This window comes from Triticum aestivum, chromosome 4B (assembly GCF_018294505.1).
Source record: "Triticum aestivum cultivar Chinese Spring chromosome 4B, IWGSC CS RefSeq v2.1, whole genome shotgun sequence".
Classification (NCBI taxonomy): domain Eukaryota; kingdom Viridiplantae; phylum Streptophyta; class Magnoliopsida; order Poales; family Poaceae; genus Triticum; species Triticum aestivum.
In genome coordinates this window covers 424284878-424307940 of record NC_057804.1, presented here as the reverse complement: position 1 = coordinate 424307940, position 23063 = coordinate 424284878, and positions in this window count along the sequence as shown.

Below are 23063 nucleotides of genomic sequence, written 5' to 3'. Positions count from 1 at the left end.
AAAATGTTCAAAGTGTAGCAAATAAATCATATATGATCAGGGTGGTGAACCCAAAATTTTATAAAATGCTTAGATGCACTAAATGATAGAAACAATAGCTAAATTATTTATTTAATCGTCACTTAAATGATTAAATTATTGAAAACTACTTTTAATAAATAAAAGGATAATTGTGGCAGTAATATAATTACTACCACTAATTTAGGTGCTAGAATTATATTTCATAAAACAAAAATAGTGTGAATTAAAACCGTAAAAGAAAAATGTTATAAACAGTTAAACAAAAAAAAAAGAAATAGAAGATCCCCCCCCCGCTGGACCATGGCCCAGCAGGCCATCGGGCCGCCAGGCCGGCCCATCCGGCCACCCCCGCACTCCCCATTACCACCCCGAAACCCTAACCCCCACCCCCACGTCGCCCCCATTCTCTCCCACTCCTCCCTCTCGCCCTTCCCCGATCTGGATCGGGGCAACCCCCCGATCCCGTCGCCCCAGCGCCGCCTCCACGTCGCCGCCACCCCCCCCCACTCGCTTCCCCCCCTCTCCCCCGATTTGGATCGGGATCGAGAGGAAGAGGCCGCCGCTCGCTGCCTGAACCCCGACGCCGCCTCGCCCTCGCGCACGACCATGACGCCGGAGCCGCCCCTCGCCGGACCGCTCCGCCATCGGCAACGCCGCCTCGACCTCGTCTCCTCCCCACGCGTGTCGTCCTCGTCCTCGATTCACCGAACCGCCCGAGTCGCCACCGCCCCGTCGTCCCCGACCTCCGTCGAGCCCGCTGCCCTTGACCCTGCGAACCCGCGGTGAGGCCCCGGGCTCCCGCCCCCTCTCCTCACACTCCCTCTTCCCCCGCGACCGTCGCCGCGCCCCGTGCGCTCCGGCCCCGCGCTCACCGCGGCCGGCCGCGCCCTGGCCACGCGCTACACCGACCGGGCCGTGCCCGTCGTCCCCCCCGCCCGCTGGTCTCGCCCCGTCCATGGCCGCGCCCCCTGCGCCCCGTGCGCCCACGCCGGCGCCGTCCGCTGCCGCCGAGCCCCCTGCTGGCCATTCCCGCCGCTCGCCGGAGCTGGCCGGTCCCTTCCCCCCTACCCCGCCGGATTCTGGCGCCCCGCCTCGCCCCTGGTGGCCTCGCGTGCGGGTGCCCCTTCGCCCGCACCTCCCGATCGGGCGCACCCGATCCGCTAAGGCCTAGTGGCCCTATGACAACGGGGGCCCACACCCCAGAACGGTTAAAAAAAAGGAAGGAATTAAAAATAAAATTATTAAATAAAAAAAATGATTAATAAAATTAATTATTAATTAATTAACTAATGAATTAATTAAGTTAATTAATCCGGTTTAATTAAATTAATTAACTAGTTAAGTTTAATTAAACTATAATTAGATTAACCTAAACCCTAATTAACCTAATTAGAGGATGACAGGTGGGTCCCCCCGGACCCACATGTCAGGTTGACCAAGTCAACTCTGTTGACTGCTGATGTCAGCATGACATCATGCTGACGTCATAAATCCATTTTCCGAATTAATTAAATAATTAATTAAATCCCAGAAATTAATAAAATCTTTAGAAAATCATATCTTTTAATCCGTAACTCGGATTAAAATATTTTCAACATGAAAGTTGCTCAGAACGACGAGACGAATTCGGATACGCAGTCCGTTCGTTCGCCACACACCCCTAACCTATCGAACTCGCAACTTTCCCCCTCCGACTCCTCTGCCCGAAAACGCGAAACACCGGGAATACTTTCCCGGATGTTTCCCCCCTTAACCGGTACCACCTCATACCACGTTAGGGCACACCTAGCACCGCTCATTGTCACATCACGCATCGTCGTGTTTATGTTTGCATTGTATTCATTGTTTCTTCCCCCTCTTATCTCCGGTAGACTACGAGACCGACGCTGATGCCACCGAGTACGACTACGTCACCGACGACCCCTCCTTGTCTGAGCAACCAGGCAAGCCCCCCCTTTGATCACCAGATATCGCCTACTCTTCTCTATACTGCTTGCATTAGAGTAGTGTAGCATGTTACTGCTTTCCGTTAATCCTATTCTGATGCATAGCCTGTCGTTGCTGCTACAGTCATTGATACCTTACCCGCAATCCTAAATGCTTAGTATAGGATGCTAGTGTTCCATCAGTGCCCCTACACTCTTGTCTGTCTGCCATGCTGTACTACTGGGCTGTGATCACTTCGGGAGGTGATCACGGGCATATACTATATACTTTACACTGTTACATTACCTGTGATACTGTTCGAAGTTGGGGGCTGAAAGGACAGGTGGCTCCATCCCGGTAGAGGTGGGCCTGGGTTCCCGACGGCCCCCGACTGTTACTTTGTGGCGGAGCGGCAGGGCAGGTTGAGACCACCTAGGAGACAGGTGGGCCTGGCCCTGTTCGGCGTTCGCGGACACTTAATACGCTTAACGAGATCTTGGTATTTGATCTGAGTCTGGCCACGAGCCTATACGCACTAACCATCTACGTGGGAGTAGTTATGGGTATCCCGACGTCGTGGTATCAGCCGAAGCACTTCAGACGTCAGCGACGGAGCGGCGCGCGCCGAATTGGACTGGAACGCCACTAGGCTAGGTCTGCTTTCGGCCGCCTACGCAACGTGCAGGTGTGCTATGGGCGATGGGCCCAGACCCCTGTGCGCTTAGGTTTAGACCGGCGTGCTGGCCTCTCTGTTGTGCCTAGGTGGGGCTGCGACGTGTTGATCTTCCGAGGCCGGGCATGACCCAGGAAAGTGTGTCCGGCCAAATGGGATCAAGCGTGTTGGGTTATGTGGTGCACCCCTGCAGGGAAGTTAATCTATTCGAATAGCCGTGATCTTCGGTAACAGGACGACTTGGAGTTGTACCTTGACCTTATGACAACTAGAACCGGATACTTAATAAAACACACCCTTCCAAGTGCCAGATACAACCAGTGGTCGCTCTACCTCAGGGATATGAGGAGGGGATCGCCGGGTAGGATTATGCTATGAGATGCTATTTGGAGATGCTACTTGGAGATGCTACTTGGAGGACTTCAATCTACTCTCTTCTACTTGATGCAAGACGGTGGCTGCGAGAAGCGTAGTCTTCGACAGGATTAGTTATCCCCCTCTTATTCTGGCATTCTGCAGTTCAGTCCACTGATATGGCCTCCCTACACATATACCCATGCATATGTAGTGTAGTTCCTTGCTTGCGAGTACTTTGGATGAGTACTCACGGTTGCTTTCTCCCCCCTTTTCCCCTTTCCTTTCTTTCTGGTTGTCGCAACCAGATGCTGGAGTCCAGGAGCCAGACGCCACCGTCGACGACGACCCCTACTACACCGGAGGTGCCTACTACTACGTGCAGCCCGCTGACGACGACCAGGAGTAGTTAGGAGGATCCCAGGCAGGAGGCCTGCACCTCTTTCGATCTGTATCCCAGTTTGTGCTAGCCTTCTTAAGGCAAACTTGTTTAACTTATGTCTGTGCTCAGATATTGTTGCTTCCGCTGACTCGTCTATGATCGAGCACTTGTATTCGAGCCCTCGAGGCCCCTGGCTTGTATTATGATGCTTGTATGACTTATTTTATTTGTAGAGTTGTGTTGTGATATCTTCCCGTGAGTCCCTGATCTTGATCGTACACATTTGCGTGCATGATTAGTGTATGATTGAATCGGGGGCGTCACATGCAACACATCAACGATAAGTATTTTCCTCAGTTATGAAACCAAGGTTATCAACCCAACAGGAGAACCAAGCAACACTATATAAATAACACTTGCACACAAACCATCAAAACTTACAACGTAAGAGGGGTCGTCAATCCCTCCTTGGTATTGAGATAGATTAAATTGCATGAGATTGGATAAATAGATCTAAAAAACACACAAACAAGTAAAGAAAAAGTGAAGCAAGGTATTTTTGGATTTTTGATTAACAGATCTAAAAATAATATGATAGGAAATAGACCCGGGGGCCGTAGATTTCACTAGAGGCTTCTCTCGAGAAAATAGCATACGATGGGTAAACAAATCACTGTTGGGAAATTGACAGAAGAGCAAATAATTATGATGATATCCAAGGCAATGATCATGTATATAGGCATCACGTCCAAAATTAGTAGACCGACTCCTGCATGCGTCTGCTACTATTACTCCACACATCGATCATTATCCAGCATGCATCTAGTGTATTAAGTGTTAGGGCACATTTCTCCCTAAGTGGTTTTGGTGATTGATGAGTATCAAGCATTTGGCACAAGACGATTCGTGCCCCTCGGAGTTTCAAAGTGAAGACAATTTTCTTTCCTGCGCTTCTTTTTCGGTGGACTTGAGTCATGGGGAAAACTGTACTATCAAGAGGGGGTCCGCTTCACAAAGGTTTGGGTGGAATCATCATTTACACACTCATATTGCACCCATCGCCACTTTCCGCTTCTTTGGAGTTGTCCATCTATCTAGCTGAAGAAGTGGTGGAGAGATGCAAGCGGTAGTATGCTACGTCTTGAGCTTGCGTTGGTTTTCATTGAAGAGGAAAGGGTGATGCAGCAATAGTAGCATAAGTATTTCTCTCAGTTTTTGAGAACCAAGGTATCAATCCAGTAGGAGGCTCCTCAAAAGTCCCACACACCTACACAAACAAATAAGAACTCGCAACCAACGCAATAAAGGGGTTGTCAATCCCTTCACGGCCACTTGCGAAAGTGAGATCGGATAGAGATAATATGATAAGATAAATATATTTTTGGTATTTTATAATATAGATTGGAAAAGTAAAGATGCAAATAAAAGTAGATTGAAAGTTGATACGTCTCCAACGTATCTATAATTTATGAAGCACTCATGCTATATTATTATTTGTTTTGAATGTTTATGGGCTTTATTATACACTTTTATATTACTTTTGGGATTAACCTATTAACCGGAGGCCCACCCCATATTGCTGTTTTATTGCCTATTTTAGTGTTTCGAAGAAAAGGAATATCAAACGGAGTCCAAACGGAATGAAACTTTCGGGAGCGTGATTTTTGGAACGAACATGATCCTGGAGACTTGGAGTACAAGCCAGGGAAGCTTCGAGGAGGCTAGGAGATAGGAGGGCGCGCCCACCCCCTGGGCGCGCACCCCTGTCTTGTGGGCCCCTCGTGGCTCCCCCGACCGACTTCTTTCGCCTATATATTCCCATATACCCTAAAACCATCGAATACGAAGATAGATTGGAGTTCTGCCGCCACAAGCCTCTGTAGCCACCAAAAACCTCTCGGGAGCCCATTCCGGCACCCTGCCGGAGGGGGGGGATCCCTCACCGGTGGCCATCTTTATCATCTCGGCGCTCTCCATGACGAGGAGGGAGTAGTTCACCCTCGGGGCTGAGGGTATGTACCAGTAGCTATGTGTTTGATCTCTCTCTCTCTCTCTCTCTCTCTCTCTCTCTCTCTCTTTCTCTCTCTCGTGTTCTCTCTATGGCACGATCTTGATGTATCGCGAGCTTTGCTATTATAGTTGGATCTTATGATGTTTCTCACCCTCTACTCTCTTGTGATGAATTGAGTTTTCCTCTTGAAGTTATCTTATCGGATTGAGTCTTTAAGGATTTGAGAACACTTGATGTATGTCTTGCCGTGCTTATCTGTGGTGACAATGGGATATTCACGTGATCCACTTGATGTATGTTTTGGTGATCAACTTGCGGGTTCCGCCCATGAACCTATGCATAAGGGTTGGCACACATTTTCATCTTGACTCTCCGGTAGAAACTTTGGGGCACTCTTTGAAGTACTTTGTGTTGGTTGGTTAGATGAATCTGAGATTGTGTGATGCATATCGTATAATCATGCCCACGGATACTTGAGGTGACAATGGAGTATCTAGGTGACGTTAGGGTTTTGGTTGATTTGTGTCTTAAGGTGTTATTATAGTACGAACTCTTGAATAGATCGATCCGAAAGAATAACTTTGAGGTGGTTTCGTACCCTACCATAATCTCTTCATTTGTTCTCCGCTATTAGTGGCTTTGGAGTGACTCTTTGTTTCATGTTGAGGGATTGTTATATGATCTATCTATGTTATTATTGTTGAGAGAACTTGCACTAGTGAAAGTATGAACCCTATGCCTTGTTTCCTACCATTGCAATACCATTTACGCTCACTTTTATCTTTAGTTACCTTGCTGTTTTTATATTTTCAGATTACAAATACCTTTATCTACCATCCATATTGCACTTGTATCACCATCTCTTCGCCAAACTAGTGCACCTATACAATTTGCCATTGTATTGGGTGTGTTGGGGACACAAGAGACTCTTTGTTATTTGGTTGCAGTGTTGTTTGAGAGAGACCATCTTCATCCTACACCTCCTATAGATTGATAAACCTTGGGTCATCCACTTGAGGGAAATTTGCTACTGTCCTACAAACCTGTGCACTTGCAGGCCCAACAACGTCTACAAGAAGATGGTTGTGTAGTAGACATCAAGCTCTTTTCTGGCGCCGTTGCTGGGAAGGTGAGTGCTTGAAGGCATATCTTTAGATTTTGCAATCGAATCTTTTTGTTTCTTGTTTTATCACTAGTTTAGTTTATAAAAGAAAACTACAAAAAAATGGAGTTAAGGTTGTCTCATACGCTTCATCTTTTAAATATCTTTTGTGAGTTTGATGAAAAGGAAAATTGTGCTCAAGTGCTAGAAGAAGAAATGTATAGAATGTATGATACTAAATATTTGAATGATGAGCATGATTGCAATGTTGTTAGTATGAACTCCTTGAATATCCATAGTACTAATGATGATTGCACTAGTTATGATGAAAATGTCTCTTATAAGCATGTTGATTTTTGTGGAGTAGATTGGGTTTGCAAGTACACACCAAATAGGGAAGATAGATATTGCAAGAGGCATAAGTATTTAGAAACTAAATTGTTGCAAGAAAGCCTTGATGTTTGTGCTGAAAAATTCAATATTTTTCGCGCTCCTTGTGAACTTTGCAATGAACGTGGCCATTTAAATCTCCAATGCAAATTGTTTCATGACCAAATTGTGTCCAAAAATTGTGATAGCTTGATTACCCTTGGGCATCATAAAGAGATTAGTCTTATTTTGGGGTATGAAGAAATGAAATGTATAACTGAGGGTATTCCAAAATTTAATCTTGATAGATTTCTTGATTTTGATCTAGAGAAGATTTATATGTTTTGTGCGGTGAATTGCATTGGAAATCCTTATATTGCCAATTACCTAAAGAAAAGAAAGCAAATAGAAGACGATGAGAATATTAATGAAAGGGAAGAGATTTCCCAATATCCTCCTATTATTTCTTATGATGAATCAGGTAACGAGGAGGAGCTTTCTATTCAACCAATCTCGTCAATATGGAGCTCAAAGAGGAAGGTTGAACCCACAAATAATGTGAAGAAGAAAAAGAAAAGAAGGAACAACAAAGGTAAAAAGGTATCCCTCCCAAATTATGTTGCTCCTACTACTTATTGTGATGATGATAATTGTTATACTATTGGTGCTATCCATACTATTAATGATGAGAGTGATTATGCTTATGATATGAAAAGGCCCAAGCTTGGGGAAGCTATGTTTGATGAGGATGACATATTTGAGAATATATTTGTTGAAATTAATGTTTGCCCCAAGCTTGGGGATGCTATGTTTAATGAAGATGATATTTTTAGCATCCCAAGTTTTGATATGCAAAGTTGTTATGATGATAGCATGCCTCTTACCTGTGATGATTATATTGATGAAAGTGGGTTTGTAAGAGTGTCAACTTTAGGAAGTAGTTATCCCACTATTTTGGAGGATGTTGAATCTTATTGTGATTAATATGAAAGTGGATTTGGAAGAGTGTCAACTTTATTTAGTGATGATTCCACTATCTTGGAAGAGGTTTCAATCGATTATGATGAGAACAAAGTTGCTACTTATGATGATTATTGTGATGAAACTTATGCTATAAAAAGTAGTGATGATCATATTTATAAAACTTGTCATGATTATTATCACCCTTTTTCTGAACATTACTCTTTTAATGTGGAACCAATATTTAGTGCTCAAGTCTCTTATGATGCTCCCACTATTATTCATGAGAAGAATTTTGCTTATGTGGAGAGTAGTAATTTTTTTATGCTTGTAGATCATGAAAAGAATGCTTTAGGTGCTTGTTATATTGTTGAATTCATTCATGATGCTACTGAAAATTATTATGAGGGAGGAATATATGCTTGTAGGAATTGCAATAATGTCAAGTTTCCTCTCTATGTGTTGAAAATCTTGAAGCTATGCTTGTTTTACCTTCCTATGATAGTTGATTATTGTTACCATAAGTTGTTTGCTCATAAAATCCCTATGCATATGAAGTGGGTTAGACTTAAATGTGCTAGTCATATGCTTCATGATGCTCCCGTTATGTTTCAATTCTTATCTTTTATGTGAGCATCACCGCCATCATCATGCCTAGCTAGAAAGGCATTAAAGAAAAGCACTTGTTGGGATACAACCCAATATTTACCCTTACTGTTTTTGTGTGTACACATGATTATGCTACTGTAGTAATAATGTTTTATAGGTTTTGTTTCAATAAAGTGCCAAGTAAGACCTTTAGGATAGCTTACGGTGATAGCTGTGTTAATCCTGCTGAAAATCAGACACTTTTGCATCCAGTAAATTAGTTTTGTTAATTCACAGAAACGTTATATTGATCTGATTCTTTTTGATCTGGATTGGTACACAAATGTTTTAGGACTTCCTAACTTGGTAGGATTTTTGTAGTTCCATAAGTATACGTTTGATACATATTACTACAGACTGTTCTGTTTTTGATAGATTCTGTTTTCTATGTGTTGTTTGCTTATTTTGATGAATCTATGAGTAGTATCGAAGGGTATGCACCATAGATAAGTTGGAGTACAGTAGATATTACACCAATATTAATTTAGAATGAGTTCATTACAGTACCTAAGTGGTGGTTTTATTTTCTTATACTAACGGAGCTTACGAGTTTTCTGTTGAGTTTTATGTTGTGGAGTTTTCAAGTTTTGGGTAAAGATTCGATGGACTATGGAATAAAGAGTGGCAAGAGCCTAAGATTGGGGGATGACCAAGGCACCCCAAGGTAATATTCAAGGACGACCAAAAGCCTAAGCTTGGGGATGCCCCGGAAGGCATCCCCTCTTTCGTCCTCGTTCATCGGTAACTTTACTTGGAGCTATATTTTTATTCACCACATGGTATGTGTTTTGCTTGGAGCATCATTTTATTTTGTTAGTGTTTGCTTGCTGTTATTTAGAATAATGTTTTGCATCTTTATTTTCAATAAAAATGTCAAGGATAGCCTTTTCCATGCTTACTTTGCTAGTATACATGTTGCTGTTTGAAAACAGAAAGTTTACCGCTGTTGCAAAAATTCCCTAGAAAAGTCAGAGTATGATATAATGTTGATTTTTTTGCATAATGAGCTCTGTTAAATTTACTACAGTGGGAATTTTATTTCATAATTTTTGGAGTTAGGGAAGTATGATGAATCTTGCATTCTTTACAGACTATACTGTTTTGGCAGATTGTTGTTATGTTTGCATTGTTTGCATATGTTTGCTTGTTTAATGATTCTATTTGAGGATAGGAGTGTTAAATATGTAGAGGAATTCAGTATGCAATGTTGAATAATAATTTTAGTGATTTATTACAGTATAAATGATAAGGTTTTGCATTGGTTTATACTAACCTATCTCATGAGTTCTTGTTGAGTTTGGTGTGGATGAAGCTTTTGATAAAAAGAGAAACCATGATATGGGAGGAATTAAGGAGACACAAAAGTTCAAGCTTGGGGATGCCCAAGGCACCCCAAGATAATATTTCAAGAAGTCTCAAGCATCTAAGCTTGGGGATGCCCCGGTAGGCATCCCACATTTCTTCTTCAACAACTATCGGTTAGTATCGATTGAACCTAAGTTTTTGCTTCTTCACATGAGTTGTGCTATCCTTGCAATGTCATTTTATTTTGTTTTTCTTGCTGTTTGAATAAAATACCAAGATCTAAAATTCTTAAATGAGAGAGAGAGTCTTCACATAGTTACATAATTATTTAGCTACTCATTGATCTTCACTTATATCTTTTTGGAGTAGTTTGTCATTTAATCGTGTGCTTCACTTATATCCTATGAGTAAATTGTTGAATGAGTTGAATGTCATAAATCTGAAATTATATATGTCTTATTTGCTTATCCCATGGGGAGTAATGACTTCACATCTAAAAAGTAGAGGTTGTAAATTTATTGAAGGTTAGCAAGCATTGTATTGGTCATTTGAACAATTCATGAAAGAATATTGAAGGAAGAGAGATTTCACATATAAATACACTATCCTAGACATCTTTTATAATTGTGAGCACTCATTAAGTATGACATGCTAAAGAGTTGATGTTGCACAAGGAAGACAACGTAATGGGTTATGTTTTCTCACATCTCAGTTAAACTATATTGTCATGGATCATTCAAACATGTTGAGCTTTCCTTTCCCCCTCATGCTAGCCAAATTCCTTGCACCAAGTAGAGATACTACTTGTGCTTCCAAATATCCTTAAACCCAGTTTTGCCATGAGAGTCCACTATACCTACCTATGGATTGAGTAAGACCCTTCAAGTAAGTTGTCATCGGTGCAAGCAATAAAAATTGCTCTCTAAATATGTATGATCTATTAGTGTGAAGAAAATAAACTTTATACGATCTTGTTATGGAAGCAATAAAAGCGACGGGCTGCATAATAAAGGTCCATATACAAGTGGCAATATAAAGTGACGTTCTTTTGCATTAAGATTTTGTGCATCCAACCATAAAAGCGCATAAAAACGTCTGCTTCCCTCTGCGAAGGGCCTATCTTTTACTTTATGTCTTTTACTTTATGCAAGAGTCAAGGTGATCTTCACCTTTCCCTTTTTCATTTTATCCTTTGGCAAGCACCTCGTGTTGGAAAGATCCTGATATATATATATATATATCCAATTGGATGTAAGTTAGCATGAACTATTATTGTTGACATCATCCAAACGTGAATACGTTGGGAGGCAACACTATAAGCCCCTATCTTTCTCAGTGTTCGATTAAAACTCCATAACCATTAGTATTGCGTGAGTGTTAGCAATTGTAGAAGACTATATGATAGTTGAGTATGTGGAGTTTGCTAAATCAAAGCTCTGACACAGACCCTTCCTGAAAATAGGATGAATTGTAATTGTTTGATGACTGAGAATGAAGTTTGCTAGTTTTCAAGAAAGTTTATAGTCTATGCTTTAACATGTAAATTGCTTGTTGCTTGTTCGTGAGAAGTTTTATGAGATGAACTACTGTTATGACATATAATCATGCTAGAAAAGGTGATTGAAATTATCATTGATCAAACTTGTGCACCTTCTAGCATTCACACTTCATAAATTCTTTCTTTTATCATTTACCTACTTGAGGACGAGTAGGAATTAAGCTTGGGGATGCTGATACGTCTCCAACGTATCTATAATTTATGAAGCATTCATGCTATATTATTATCTGTTTTGAATGTTTATGGGCTTTATTATACACTTTTATATTACTTTTGGGACTAACCTATTAACCGGAGGCCCAGCCCATATTGCTGTTTTATTGCCTATTTTTAGTGTTTCGAAGAAAAGGAATATCAAACGGAGTCCAAACGGAATGAAACCTTCGGGAGCGTGATTTTTGGAACGAACATGATCCGGGAGACTTGGAGTACAAGCCAGGGAAGCTTCGAGGAGGCCAGGAGATAGGAGGGCGCGCCCACCCTCGTGGGCGCGCCCCCCTGTCTCGTGGGCCCCTCGTGGCTCCCCCGACCGACTTCTTTCGCCTATATATTCCCATATACCCTAAAACCATCGAATACGAGGATAGATCGGGAGTTCCGCTGCCGCAAGCCTCTGTAGCCACCAAAAACCTCTTGGGAGCCCGTTCCGGCACCCTGCCGGAGGGGGGGGGGATCCCTCACCGGTGGCCATCTGCATCATCCCGGTTCTCTCCATGACAAGGAGGGAGTAGTTCACCCTCGGGGCTGAGGGTATGTACCAGTAGCTATGTGTTTGATCTCTCTCTCTCATCTTCTCTCTATGGCACGATCTTGATGTATCGCGAGCTTTGCTATTATAGTTGGATCTTATGATGTTTCTCCCCCTCTACTCTCTTGTGATGAATTGAGTTTTCCTCTTGAAGTTATCTTATCGGATTGAGTCTTTAAGGATTTGAGAACACTTGATGTATGTCTTGCCGTGCTTATCTGTGGTGACAATGGTATATTCACGTGATCCACTTGATGTCTGTTTTGGTGATCAACTTGCGGGTTCCGCCCATGAACCTATGCATAAGGGTTGGCACATGTTTTCGTCTTGACTCTCCAATAGAAACTTTGGGGCACTCTTTGAAGTACTTTGTGTTGGTTGGATAGATGAATCTAAGATTGTGTGATGCATATCGTATAATCATGCCCACGGATACTTTAGGTGACAATGGAGTATCTAGGTGACATTAGGGTTTTGGTTGATTTGTGTCTTAAGGTGTTATTCTAGTACGAACTCTTGAATAGATCGATCCGAAAGAATAACTTTGAGGTGGTTTCGTACCCTACCATAATCTCTTTGTTTGTTCTCCGCTATTAGTGGCTTTGGAGTGACTCTTTGTTTTATGTTGAGGGATTGTTATATGATCTATCTATGTTATTATTGTTGAGAGAACTTGCACTAGTGAAAGTATGAACCCTATGCCTTGTTTCCTATCATTGCAATACCGTTTACGCTCACTTTTATCTTTAGTTACCTTGCTGTTTTTATATTTTCAGATTACAAATACCTTTATCTACCATCCATATTGCACTTGTATCACCATCTCTTCGCCGAACTAGTGCACCTATACAATTTGCCATTGTATTGGGTGTGTTGGGGACACAAGAGAATCTTTGTTATTTGGTTGCAGGGTTGTTTGAGAGAGACCATCTTCATCCTACGCCTCCTATGGATTGATAAACCTTAGGTCATCCACTTGAGGGAAATTTGCTACTGTCCTACAAACCTGTGCACTTGCAGGCCCAACAACGTCTACAAGAAGAAGGTTGTATAGTAGACATCAAAAGCTTATACGATAAAAGATAGACCCGGGGGCCATAGGTTTCAATAGTGGCTTCTCTCAAGATAGCATAAGTATTACGGTGGGTGAACAAATTACCGTTGAGCAATTGATAGAAAAGAGAATAATTATGAGATTATCTAGGCATGATCATGTATATAGGCATCACGTCCGTGACAAGTAGACCGACTCCTGCCTGCATCTACTACTATTACTCCACACATCGACCGCTATCCAGCATGCATCTAGTGTATTAAGTTCATAAAGAACAGAGTAACACATTAAGAAAGATGACATGATGTAAAGGGATAAACTCATGCAATATGATATAAACCCCATCTTTTTATCCTCGATGGAAACAATACAATACGTGCCTTGCTGCCCCTGCTCCGGGAAATGACACCGCAAGATTGAACCCAAAGCTAAGGACTTCTCCCATTGCAAGAAAGATCAATCTAGTAGGCCAAACCAAACTGATAATTCGAAGAGACTTGCAAAGATAACTTAATCACACATAAAAGAATTCAGAGGAGATTCAAATATTTCTCATAGGTAAACTTGATCATAAACCCACAATTCATCCGATCTCGACAAACACACCGCAAAAAGAGTTACATCAAATAGATCTCCAAGAAGATCGAGGAGAACTTTGTATTGAGATTCAAAGAGAGAGAATAAGCCATCTAGCTAATAACTATGGACCCGAAGGTCTGTGGTAAACTACTCACAACTCATCGGAAGGGCCTTGGAGATGGTGTAGAGGCCCTCCGTGGTCGATTCCCCCTCCGGCGGAGCGCCGACGAAGGCGCCAAGATGGGATCTCGCGGATACAGAAGGTTACAGCAGTGGAAATAGTTTTTCATGCTTGCTTCTGATGTTTTCAGGGTACGTGGGTATATATAGGAGGAAGAAGTAGGTCGGTGGACGCTCAAGGGGCCCACAAGGGTGGGGGCACGCCGGGCACCCTCGTGGCTGCCTCCCTTGTTTCTTTACTTCCACTCCAAGTCCTCTAGATCACATTTGTTCCAAAAAGATCGCTCTCGAAGGTTTCATTCTGTTTGGACTCCGTTTGATATTCCTTTTCTTCGAAACACCGAAATAGACAAAAAAACAACAATTCGGGCTGGGCCTCCAGTTAGTAGGTTAGTCCCAAAAATAATATAAAAGTGTAAAGTAAAGCCCATAAACATCCAAAACAAGTAATATAATAGCATGGAACAATCAAAAATTATAGATACGTTGGAGACGTATCAAGCATCCCCAAGCTTAATTCCTGCTCGTCCTCGAGTAGGTAAATGATAAAAACAGAATTTTTGATGTGGAATGCTACCTAGCATAATTCTCAATGTAATTTTCTTTATTGTGGCATGATTGTTCAGATCCAAATGATTCAAGATAAAAGCTTATAAAACATAAAAATAGTAATACTCGAAGCATACTAACAAATAATCATGTCTTATCAAAATAGCATAGCCAAAGAAAGCTTATACCTACAAAATCATATAGTTAGGCCATGCTTCATTTTCATTACACAAAATACTCCCATCATGCACAACCCCGGTTTCAGCAAATTAATTGGTTCATACTTTTTAACGCGCTTCAGCTTTTTCAACTCTTACGCAATACATGAGCGCAAGCCATGTACATAGCACTATATGTGATATATGGTGGTGGTTGTGAAGACAAAAAGGGAGAAGATAGCCTCACATCAACTAGGTGTATCAACGGGCTATGGAGATTCCCATCAATAGATATCAATGTGAGTGAGTAGGGATTGCCATGCAATGGATGCACTAGAGCTATAAATGTATGAAAGCTCAACAAAAGAAACTAAGTGGGTGTGCATCCAACTCGCTTGCTCACGAAGACCTAGGGCATTTTGAGGAAGCCCATCATTGGAATATACAAGCCAAGTTCTATAATGAAAAATTCCCACTAGTATATGAAAGTGACAACATAGGAGACTCTCTATCATGAAGATCATGGTGCTACTTTGAAGCACAAGTGTGAAAAAAAATATAGTAGCATTGTCCCTTCTCTATTTTTCTCTTATTTTTATTTGGCCCTTATCTTTTTTTTATTTGGCCTTTCTCCTTTTTTATTTGGTGGGCTCTTTCACCTCTTTTTTTAAGTCCGAAGTCGCATCCCGACTTGTGGGGGAATCATAGTCCTCCTCATCCTTTCCTCACTTGCGACGATGCTCTAATAATGAAGATCATCACACTTTTATTAATTTACAACTCAAGAATTACAACTCAACACTTAAAACAAAATATGACTCTATATGAATGCCTCCGGTGGTGTACCGGGATATGCAATGAATGAAGAGTGACATGTATGAAAAATTATGAAGGTGGCCTTGCCACAAATACAATGTCAACTACATGATCATGCAAAGAACAATATGACAATGATGGAGCGTGTCATAAGAAACTGAACGGTGGAAAGTTGCATGGCAATATATCTCGGAATGGCTATGGAAATGCCATAATAGGTAGGTATGGTGGCTGTTTTGAGGAAAGTAAATAATGGGTGCATGATACCGGCGAAAGTTGCGCGGCATAATAGAGGCTAGCAAAGTGGAAGGGTGAGTGTGCGTATATCCATGGACTCACATTAGTCATAAAGAACTCATATACTTATTGCAAAAGTCTACTTGCCCTCGAAGCAAAGTACTACTACGCATGCTCCTAGGGGAAGGGTTGGTAGGAGTTAACCATCACGCGATCCCGACCTCCACTCATAAGGAAGACAATTAAAAGAGCATCCCATGCAACAAATTTGTCACACAACTTTTACCATACGTGCATGCTACGGGACTTGCCAACTTCAACACAAGTATTTCTCAATTTCATAATTACCCAACTAGCATGACTCTCACATTACCACCTTTATATCTCAAAACGATTATCAAGCATCAAATTGATCCTAGTGTTTAATGCACTTTCTATGATAGTTTTTATTATACTCAACTTGGATGCTCATCATTCTAGGACCGAATTTAAAACCATAGCAAATACCATGCTGTTATAAAAGACTCAAAATAATATAAGTGAAGCATGAGAGATTAACAATTTCTACAACATTAAGCCACCATCGTGCTCTAGAAAATGCAAGTGAAGCACATAGAGCAAAACTATCTAGCTCAAAATATATAAGTGAATCGCATAAGTATTCTAATAAATTCTAATCAAGTGGGATTCTCTCAAAAGGTGTGTACAGCAAGGATGATTGTGGAAAACTAAAAAGTAAATACTAATATCATACAAGACGCTCCAAGCAAAACACATATCATGTGGCAAATAAAAATATAGCTTCAAGTAAAGTTACCGATAGACGAAGACAAAAGAGGGGATGCCTTCCGGGGCATCCCCAAGCTTAGGCTTTTGCTTATCCTTGAATATCTTGGGGTGGCATGGGAATCCTCAAGCTTAGGCTCTTGCCACTCCTTATTCCATAATCCATCAAATCTTTACCCAAAACTTGAAAACTTCACAACACAAAACTCAACAGGAAATCTCATAAGCTCCGTTAGTGCAAGAAAGAAAAACTACCACATAAGGTACTGTAATGAACTCATTCTTTATTTATATTGGTGTTAAACCTACTGTATTCCAACTTCTCTATGGTTCATACCCTACATACTAGCCATAGATGCATCAAAATAAGCAAACAACACACGGAAAACAGAATCTGTCAAAAACAAAACAGTCTGTAGCAATCTGTAACTCTTGATTACTTATGGAACTCTAAAAATCCTACAAAAATGGGAAGTCCTGGGAAAATTGTCTATTGATCTACAGCAAAACGAATCAACGCAAAATCACGTTTCTGTGAATTACTAAAATTATTTTCATGAGCGCAAAGTTTCTGTTTTTCAGCAGAATCAAATTAACTATTACCATAGGTTATCCTATAGGTTCTACTTGGCGCAAACACTAATTAAAATATAAAAACACATATAAACAGAAGATAGATGCAAAATTTATTACTAAACAGAAGCAAAAACAAAAAACAAAAGTAAAATTGGGTTGCCTCCCAACTAGCGCTATCGTTTAACGCCCCTAGCTAGGCATAAAAGCGAGGATAGATCTAAGTGGTGCCATCTTTGGCACTCAATTCTTCAATAGAGCACTTATAATCCCTAGGAGTTTCTTTCTTTTTAGTAATGATTAATCTCCTAGGCAAGAAATCAAGAAATTCGTTTGTAGCAAAAGGTTCCTTAATGATAGCAAGAAAATTGGGGTAAACACTAATTGATTTGAGATTGACACTTCCTTTACTAGAAGATTCACCCTTATTTTTAGGAACGTACATGACCTTGGCAAATTTGGTAGGAGGAGTTGGGGTGTTTTTCACAGATAAAAAGGCAGACCCTAAGTTGGTGATAATATCCTCTAGTTTACCAATTCTTGTAGAATCTAAATCCATTCTTTCATTAACTATAGGTTCTTTTTCTTTAAAAAAATTTCAAGGTAACTCCAACCCTAGACCCATAGTGGGTGATTTGATTGTGGATCTTTTTATCTAAATTTTCAATTAGCTCAACTGTGGCAACTTTATTTTCAATAATTTCAAGCCTTTGCATCACATGTTCCAAAGTTAAAATAGTTCCATTAACCAAAAGAGGGGGTGGACCAAACAAATCTAACATAGAATTATAAGCATCAAAAGTATGGGTACCCAAGAAATTCCCTCCGGTAATGGTATCAAGGATATATCTATTCCAAGGAGTAATGCCCACGTAAAAATTGTGAAGAAGAACGAAAGTGGATTGCTTCCTAGTAGATCTATTTTGAGAATTGCAAATTCTATGCCAAGCATCTTTCAAATTTTCTCCCTCCCTTTGTTTAAAATTGAGAACTTCATGATCGGGAGTATTAACGATAAGAAGAGGACTAGCCATAATGACGAGCACAAAAAAGGCGAGCGAACAAGAGAGAAGATTGGGAAAGAGAGGGCGAATAAAACAGCAAGGGTGAAGTGGGGGAGAGGAAAACGAGAGGCAAATGACAAATAATGTAATTGCGAGGGAGATGAGTTTGTGATGGTACTTGGTATGTCTTGACTTGAGTGAAGACCTCCCCGGCAACGGCGCCAGAAATCCTTCTTGCTACGTCTTGAGCTTGCATTGGTTTTCCTTGAAGAGGAAAGGGTGATGCAGCAATAGTAGAGTAAGTATTTCCCTTAGTTTTTGAGAGCCAAGGTATCAATCCAGTAGGAGGCTCCTCAAAAGTCCCATGCACCTACACAAACAAACAAGAACTCGCAACCAATGCAATAAAGGGGTTGTCAATACCTTCACGTCCACTTACGAAAGTGAGATCTGATAGAGATAATATGATAAGATAAATATATTTTTGGTATTTTATAATATAGATTGGAAAAGTAAAGATGCAAATAAAATTAGATTTAAAGCTTATACGATAAAAGATAGACCTGGGGGCCATAGGTTTCAGTAGTGGCTTCTCTCAAGATAGCATAAGTATTACGATGGTGAACAAATTACTGTCGAGCAATTGATAGAAAAGCAAATAATTATGAGATTATCTAGGCATGATCATGTATACAGGCATCATGTCCGTGAAAAGTAGACCGACTCCTGCCTGCATCTACTACTATTACTCCACACATTGACCGCTATCCAGCATGCATCTAGAGTATTCAGTTCATAAAGAACAGAGTAACACATTAAGAAAGATGACATGATGTAAAGGGATAAACTCATGCAATATGATATAAACCCCATCTTTTTATCCTCGATAGCAACAATACAATACGTGCCTTGCTGCCCCTCCTATCACTGGGAAAGGACACCGCAAGATTGAACCCAAAGCTAAGCACTTCTCCCATTGCAAGAAAGATCAATCTAGTAGGCCAAACCAAACTGATAATTCGAAGAGACTTGCAAAGATAACTTAATCACACATAAAAGAATTCAGAGGAGATTCAAATATTTCTCATAGATAAACTTGATCATAAACCCACAATTCATCGGATCTCGACAAACACACCACAAAAAGAGTTACATCAAACAGATCTCCAAGAAGATCGAGGAGAACTTTGTATTGAGATTCAAAGAGAGAGAAGAAGCCATATAGCTAATAACTATGGACCCGAAGGTCTGTGGTAAACTACTCACAACTCATCAAAAGGGCCTTGGAGATGATGTAGAGGCCCTCTGTGGTCGATTCCCCCTCCCGCGGAGCGCCGGCGAAGGCTCCAAGATGGGATCTCGCGGATACAGAAGGTTACGATGGTGGAAATAGTTTTTCGTGGTGATCCTTGATGGTTTTAGGGTACGTGGGTATATATAGGAGGAAGAAGTAGGTCGGTGGATGCTCGAGGGGCCCACGAGGGTGGGGGGCGCGCCCACCTGTAGGGGGCGCGCCGGGCACCCTCGTGGCCGCCTCCTCTGTTGCTTGACGTCCACTCCAAGTCCCCTGGATCACGTTTGTTCCAAAAAGATCGCTTCCGGAGGTTTCATTCTGTTTGGACTCCATTTGATATTCCTTTCCTTCGAAACACTGAAATAGGCAAAAAACAACAATTTGGGTTGGGCCTCCGGTTAGTAGGTTAGTCCCAAAAATGATATAAAAGTGTAGAGTAAAGCCCATAAACATCCAAAACGGGTAATATAATAGCATGGAACAATAAAAAATTATAGATACGTTGGAGACGTATCACAAGGTAGCAATTGATAAAACGGAGCACAAATGGTATTGCAATGCTTGAAAATGAGGCCTAGGGTCCGTAGTTTCGCTAGTGCAATCTCTCAACAATTCTAATATAATTGGATCATATAACCTTCCTTCAGCGTGCGATTAAGAATCACTCCAGAGTTCCTATCTAGCAGAGAACATAAGAATAAATTGTTTGTAGGGTACGAAACCACCTCAAAGCTATTCTTTCCGATCAATCTATCCTAGAGTTTGTACTAAAATAACACCAAGCTATTATTTCCATTGATCTAACCAAGAGTTCGTACTAAAATAACACCATATGATACACATCAACCAACTCTAATGTCACCTAGATACTCCAATGTCATCGCGAGTACCCGTGAGTTGATTATACGATATGCATCAAACAATTTCAGATCCATAATACTCAATCCAACACAAAGAACCTCAAAGAGTGCCCCAAGATTTCTACCGGAGAAACAAAGACGAGAACATGCATCAACCCCTATGCATAGATTACCCCAATGTCACCTCGGGAATCCGCGAGTTGAATGCCGAAACACATATCAAGTGAATCAATATGATACCCCATTGTCACCACGGGTATTCATAGAAAGACATACATCAAGTGTTCTCAAGTCCATAAAAGCATTCATTCCGATAAGAACGAAATCTCAAAGGGAAAACTCAATTCACAACAAGATAGAGAGCGAAAAACACCATATGATCCAACTATATTAACAAAGCCCGCAATACATCAAGATCTTGACATCTCAAGAACACGAGAGAGAGAGAGAGAGAGATTAAACACATATCTACTAGTACAAACCCTCAGCCCAGAGGGTGGACTACTCCCCCCTCATCATGGTGGCCGTCGGGATGATGGAGATGGTCACCGGTGATGATTTCTCCTCCGGCACTGTGCCAGAACGGGGTCTAGATTGGTTTTTCATGGCTACAGAGGCTTGCAATGGCGGAACTTCTGATCTAGGGTTATTTCTGATGGTTTCTCTATTTATAGGATTTTTCAGCGTTGGAATCACGCGAAGATGGGCCTCGAGGTGAGCACAACCCACCTGGGCGCGCTTGGGCCTCCTGGCGCACCCAGGTGTCTTGTGCTCACCTCCTTCACCTTCTTGTCCTCCCACGAAGCTTCTAGTGCCTCTTTTGTTCCAAAAAAATCGTCAAAAAGTTTCGTTGCATTTGGAGAACTTTTATTTTTGCACAAAAAACAACACCATGGTAGTTCTGCTGAAAACTACGTTAGTCCGGGTTAGTTCCATCCAAATCATACTAAAACCATATAAAATTGTTGTAAACATGGCATGAATACTTCATAAATTATAGATATGTTGGAGACGTATCAGCGACCGCCTCTTGGAGCGCTTTGACGAGCTCCGGGAGGTAGCTCGCCGCCAAGTGGTAGACATGCACCATGAGCTCAACCGCATCGCGCCAAGATTCAAGGAGCTCCACCACATAGTCGCCGAAGTGGAGATCGATGTGACCTACAAGATCTCCAACGCAACAGCGTGCACCAACTGAACCACATGCGACGCAAACTGCGCCATCGAAGGGGCTGTCATTGCGGCTGGCATCAAGGTTTTCGCGGCCACGTCGTGCGCAAAAGACAGTGTCCGCCAGACATTCATCGAATGTAGGGCAATGAACGAAGCGTTGATGGCCGGTGAGGAAGAGGGAAGAGAAAACGACTGGGATGACGACAACGATGAGTTAGACAACATCAAGGAAGGACGACGGTGGCAACAAGGAGGACGACAACGATGACGATGAATAAATTTAAGTAGTTCTGTTACGTTCTAGAATTATGCATGTTAACTATGTATGAACTTGTGCATATCTTGTAATGATAGTAAGTATTATCTTTATATTTTATGAAGTTGTCTATTGAATCCTGTCATGTCCAGTCTAGTTTCAATCTAAATCTTGATAAGCACTACCATTGCATCCAGTTCAGATGGTGACCACGCCAGTGGCATGCACTACAAAAAAAGACACATCCGTGACATTTTGGGCTGAATGAAATTTTTTCTGTCATACATATGACACTTCTATGACGATAATTGTGAGAAAACCTAGTATCATCATAGATGTGGTGGGCTCCTACTTCTATGACAAAAAATCATGACAGAAAATGGGCTTTTTGTCCTGGGCGGGCCGGAGACGCAGCTGCATGACATTCTTTGGGCCGTCCATGACGAAAAAACCGTGGTAGAAGCGAGGGGGAGGAAAATTTCGGGGAGTTCCCGGTTACGGTGGGAGGTCGGGGGCCGAGTGATGCGCGTTTCTCTCGTACACGTACGCGCGCGTGTGTGAGGCGTTGGCTCTAACTAAACCCGAGCGAGGCGTTGGCCTCTAACTAAACCCAAGCGATTGCACTGCAGGCTACGCGTTACTGAACCCGAGCAATCGATCGATGGCTGTTAACTGAACCCGATCGAGCGATTCCTTTGCTACTGCTACTAACTGAAGCCGATCGATTGGATGAACAGTGAGCGTTGCGGGAGGGGGGTGGATGAACAGTGAGCGGTGGCGTTACCTCTGGATGAACAAGACCCCGTGGTGTGGAGGGCTGGATGAACAGTAGACGGTGGAGGGGTGGCCGTGGAGGGGTGGTTGAATAGGACCCCGTGGTGTGGAGGGCTGCATGAACAGTAGGCGGTGGAGGGGTGCCCGTGGAGGGGTGGTTGAACAGTAGCCTGTGGAGTAGCACGCGGTGGAGGCTGGATGAACAGGAGCCCGTGGTGGCTGGAGGAGGTCGATGGTAGCCCGTGGAGGCTGGAGGAGGTCGACGGTGGAGATGAACAGTATCCTGTGGAGTCCCGTTTTGCGGTACGCTACACCCCTCCCGATGAACAGGACCCCCGTTTCGACCGTAGGAGGTCAGTTTCGTCCGTTTTGCGGTACGCCACACCCCTCCCGATCAACAGGACCCCCGTTTCGACCGTAGGAGGTCCGTTTCATCCGTTTTGCGGTACGCCACACCCCTCCCGATCAACAGGACCCCCGTTTCGACCGTAGGAGGTCCGTTTCGTCCGTTTTGCAGTACGCCACACCCCTCCCGATCAACAGGACCCCCGTTTCGACAGTAGCAGGTCCGTTTCCTCCGTTTTGCGATACGCCACACCCCCCCGATCAACATGATCCCGTTTCGAATGTGGCCGGTCGAACACAAGGCCGTTTCCTCCGTTGTGCGGTACGCCAGGCCTCGTTTCCATCGTATGTTCCGTCCAAGCCCTCCC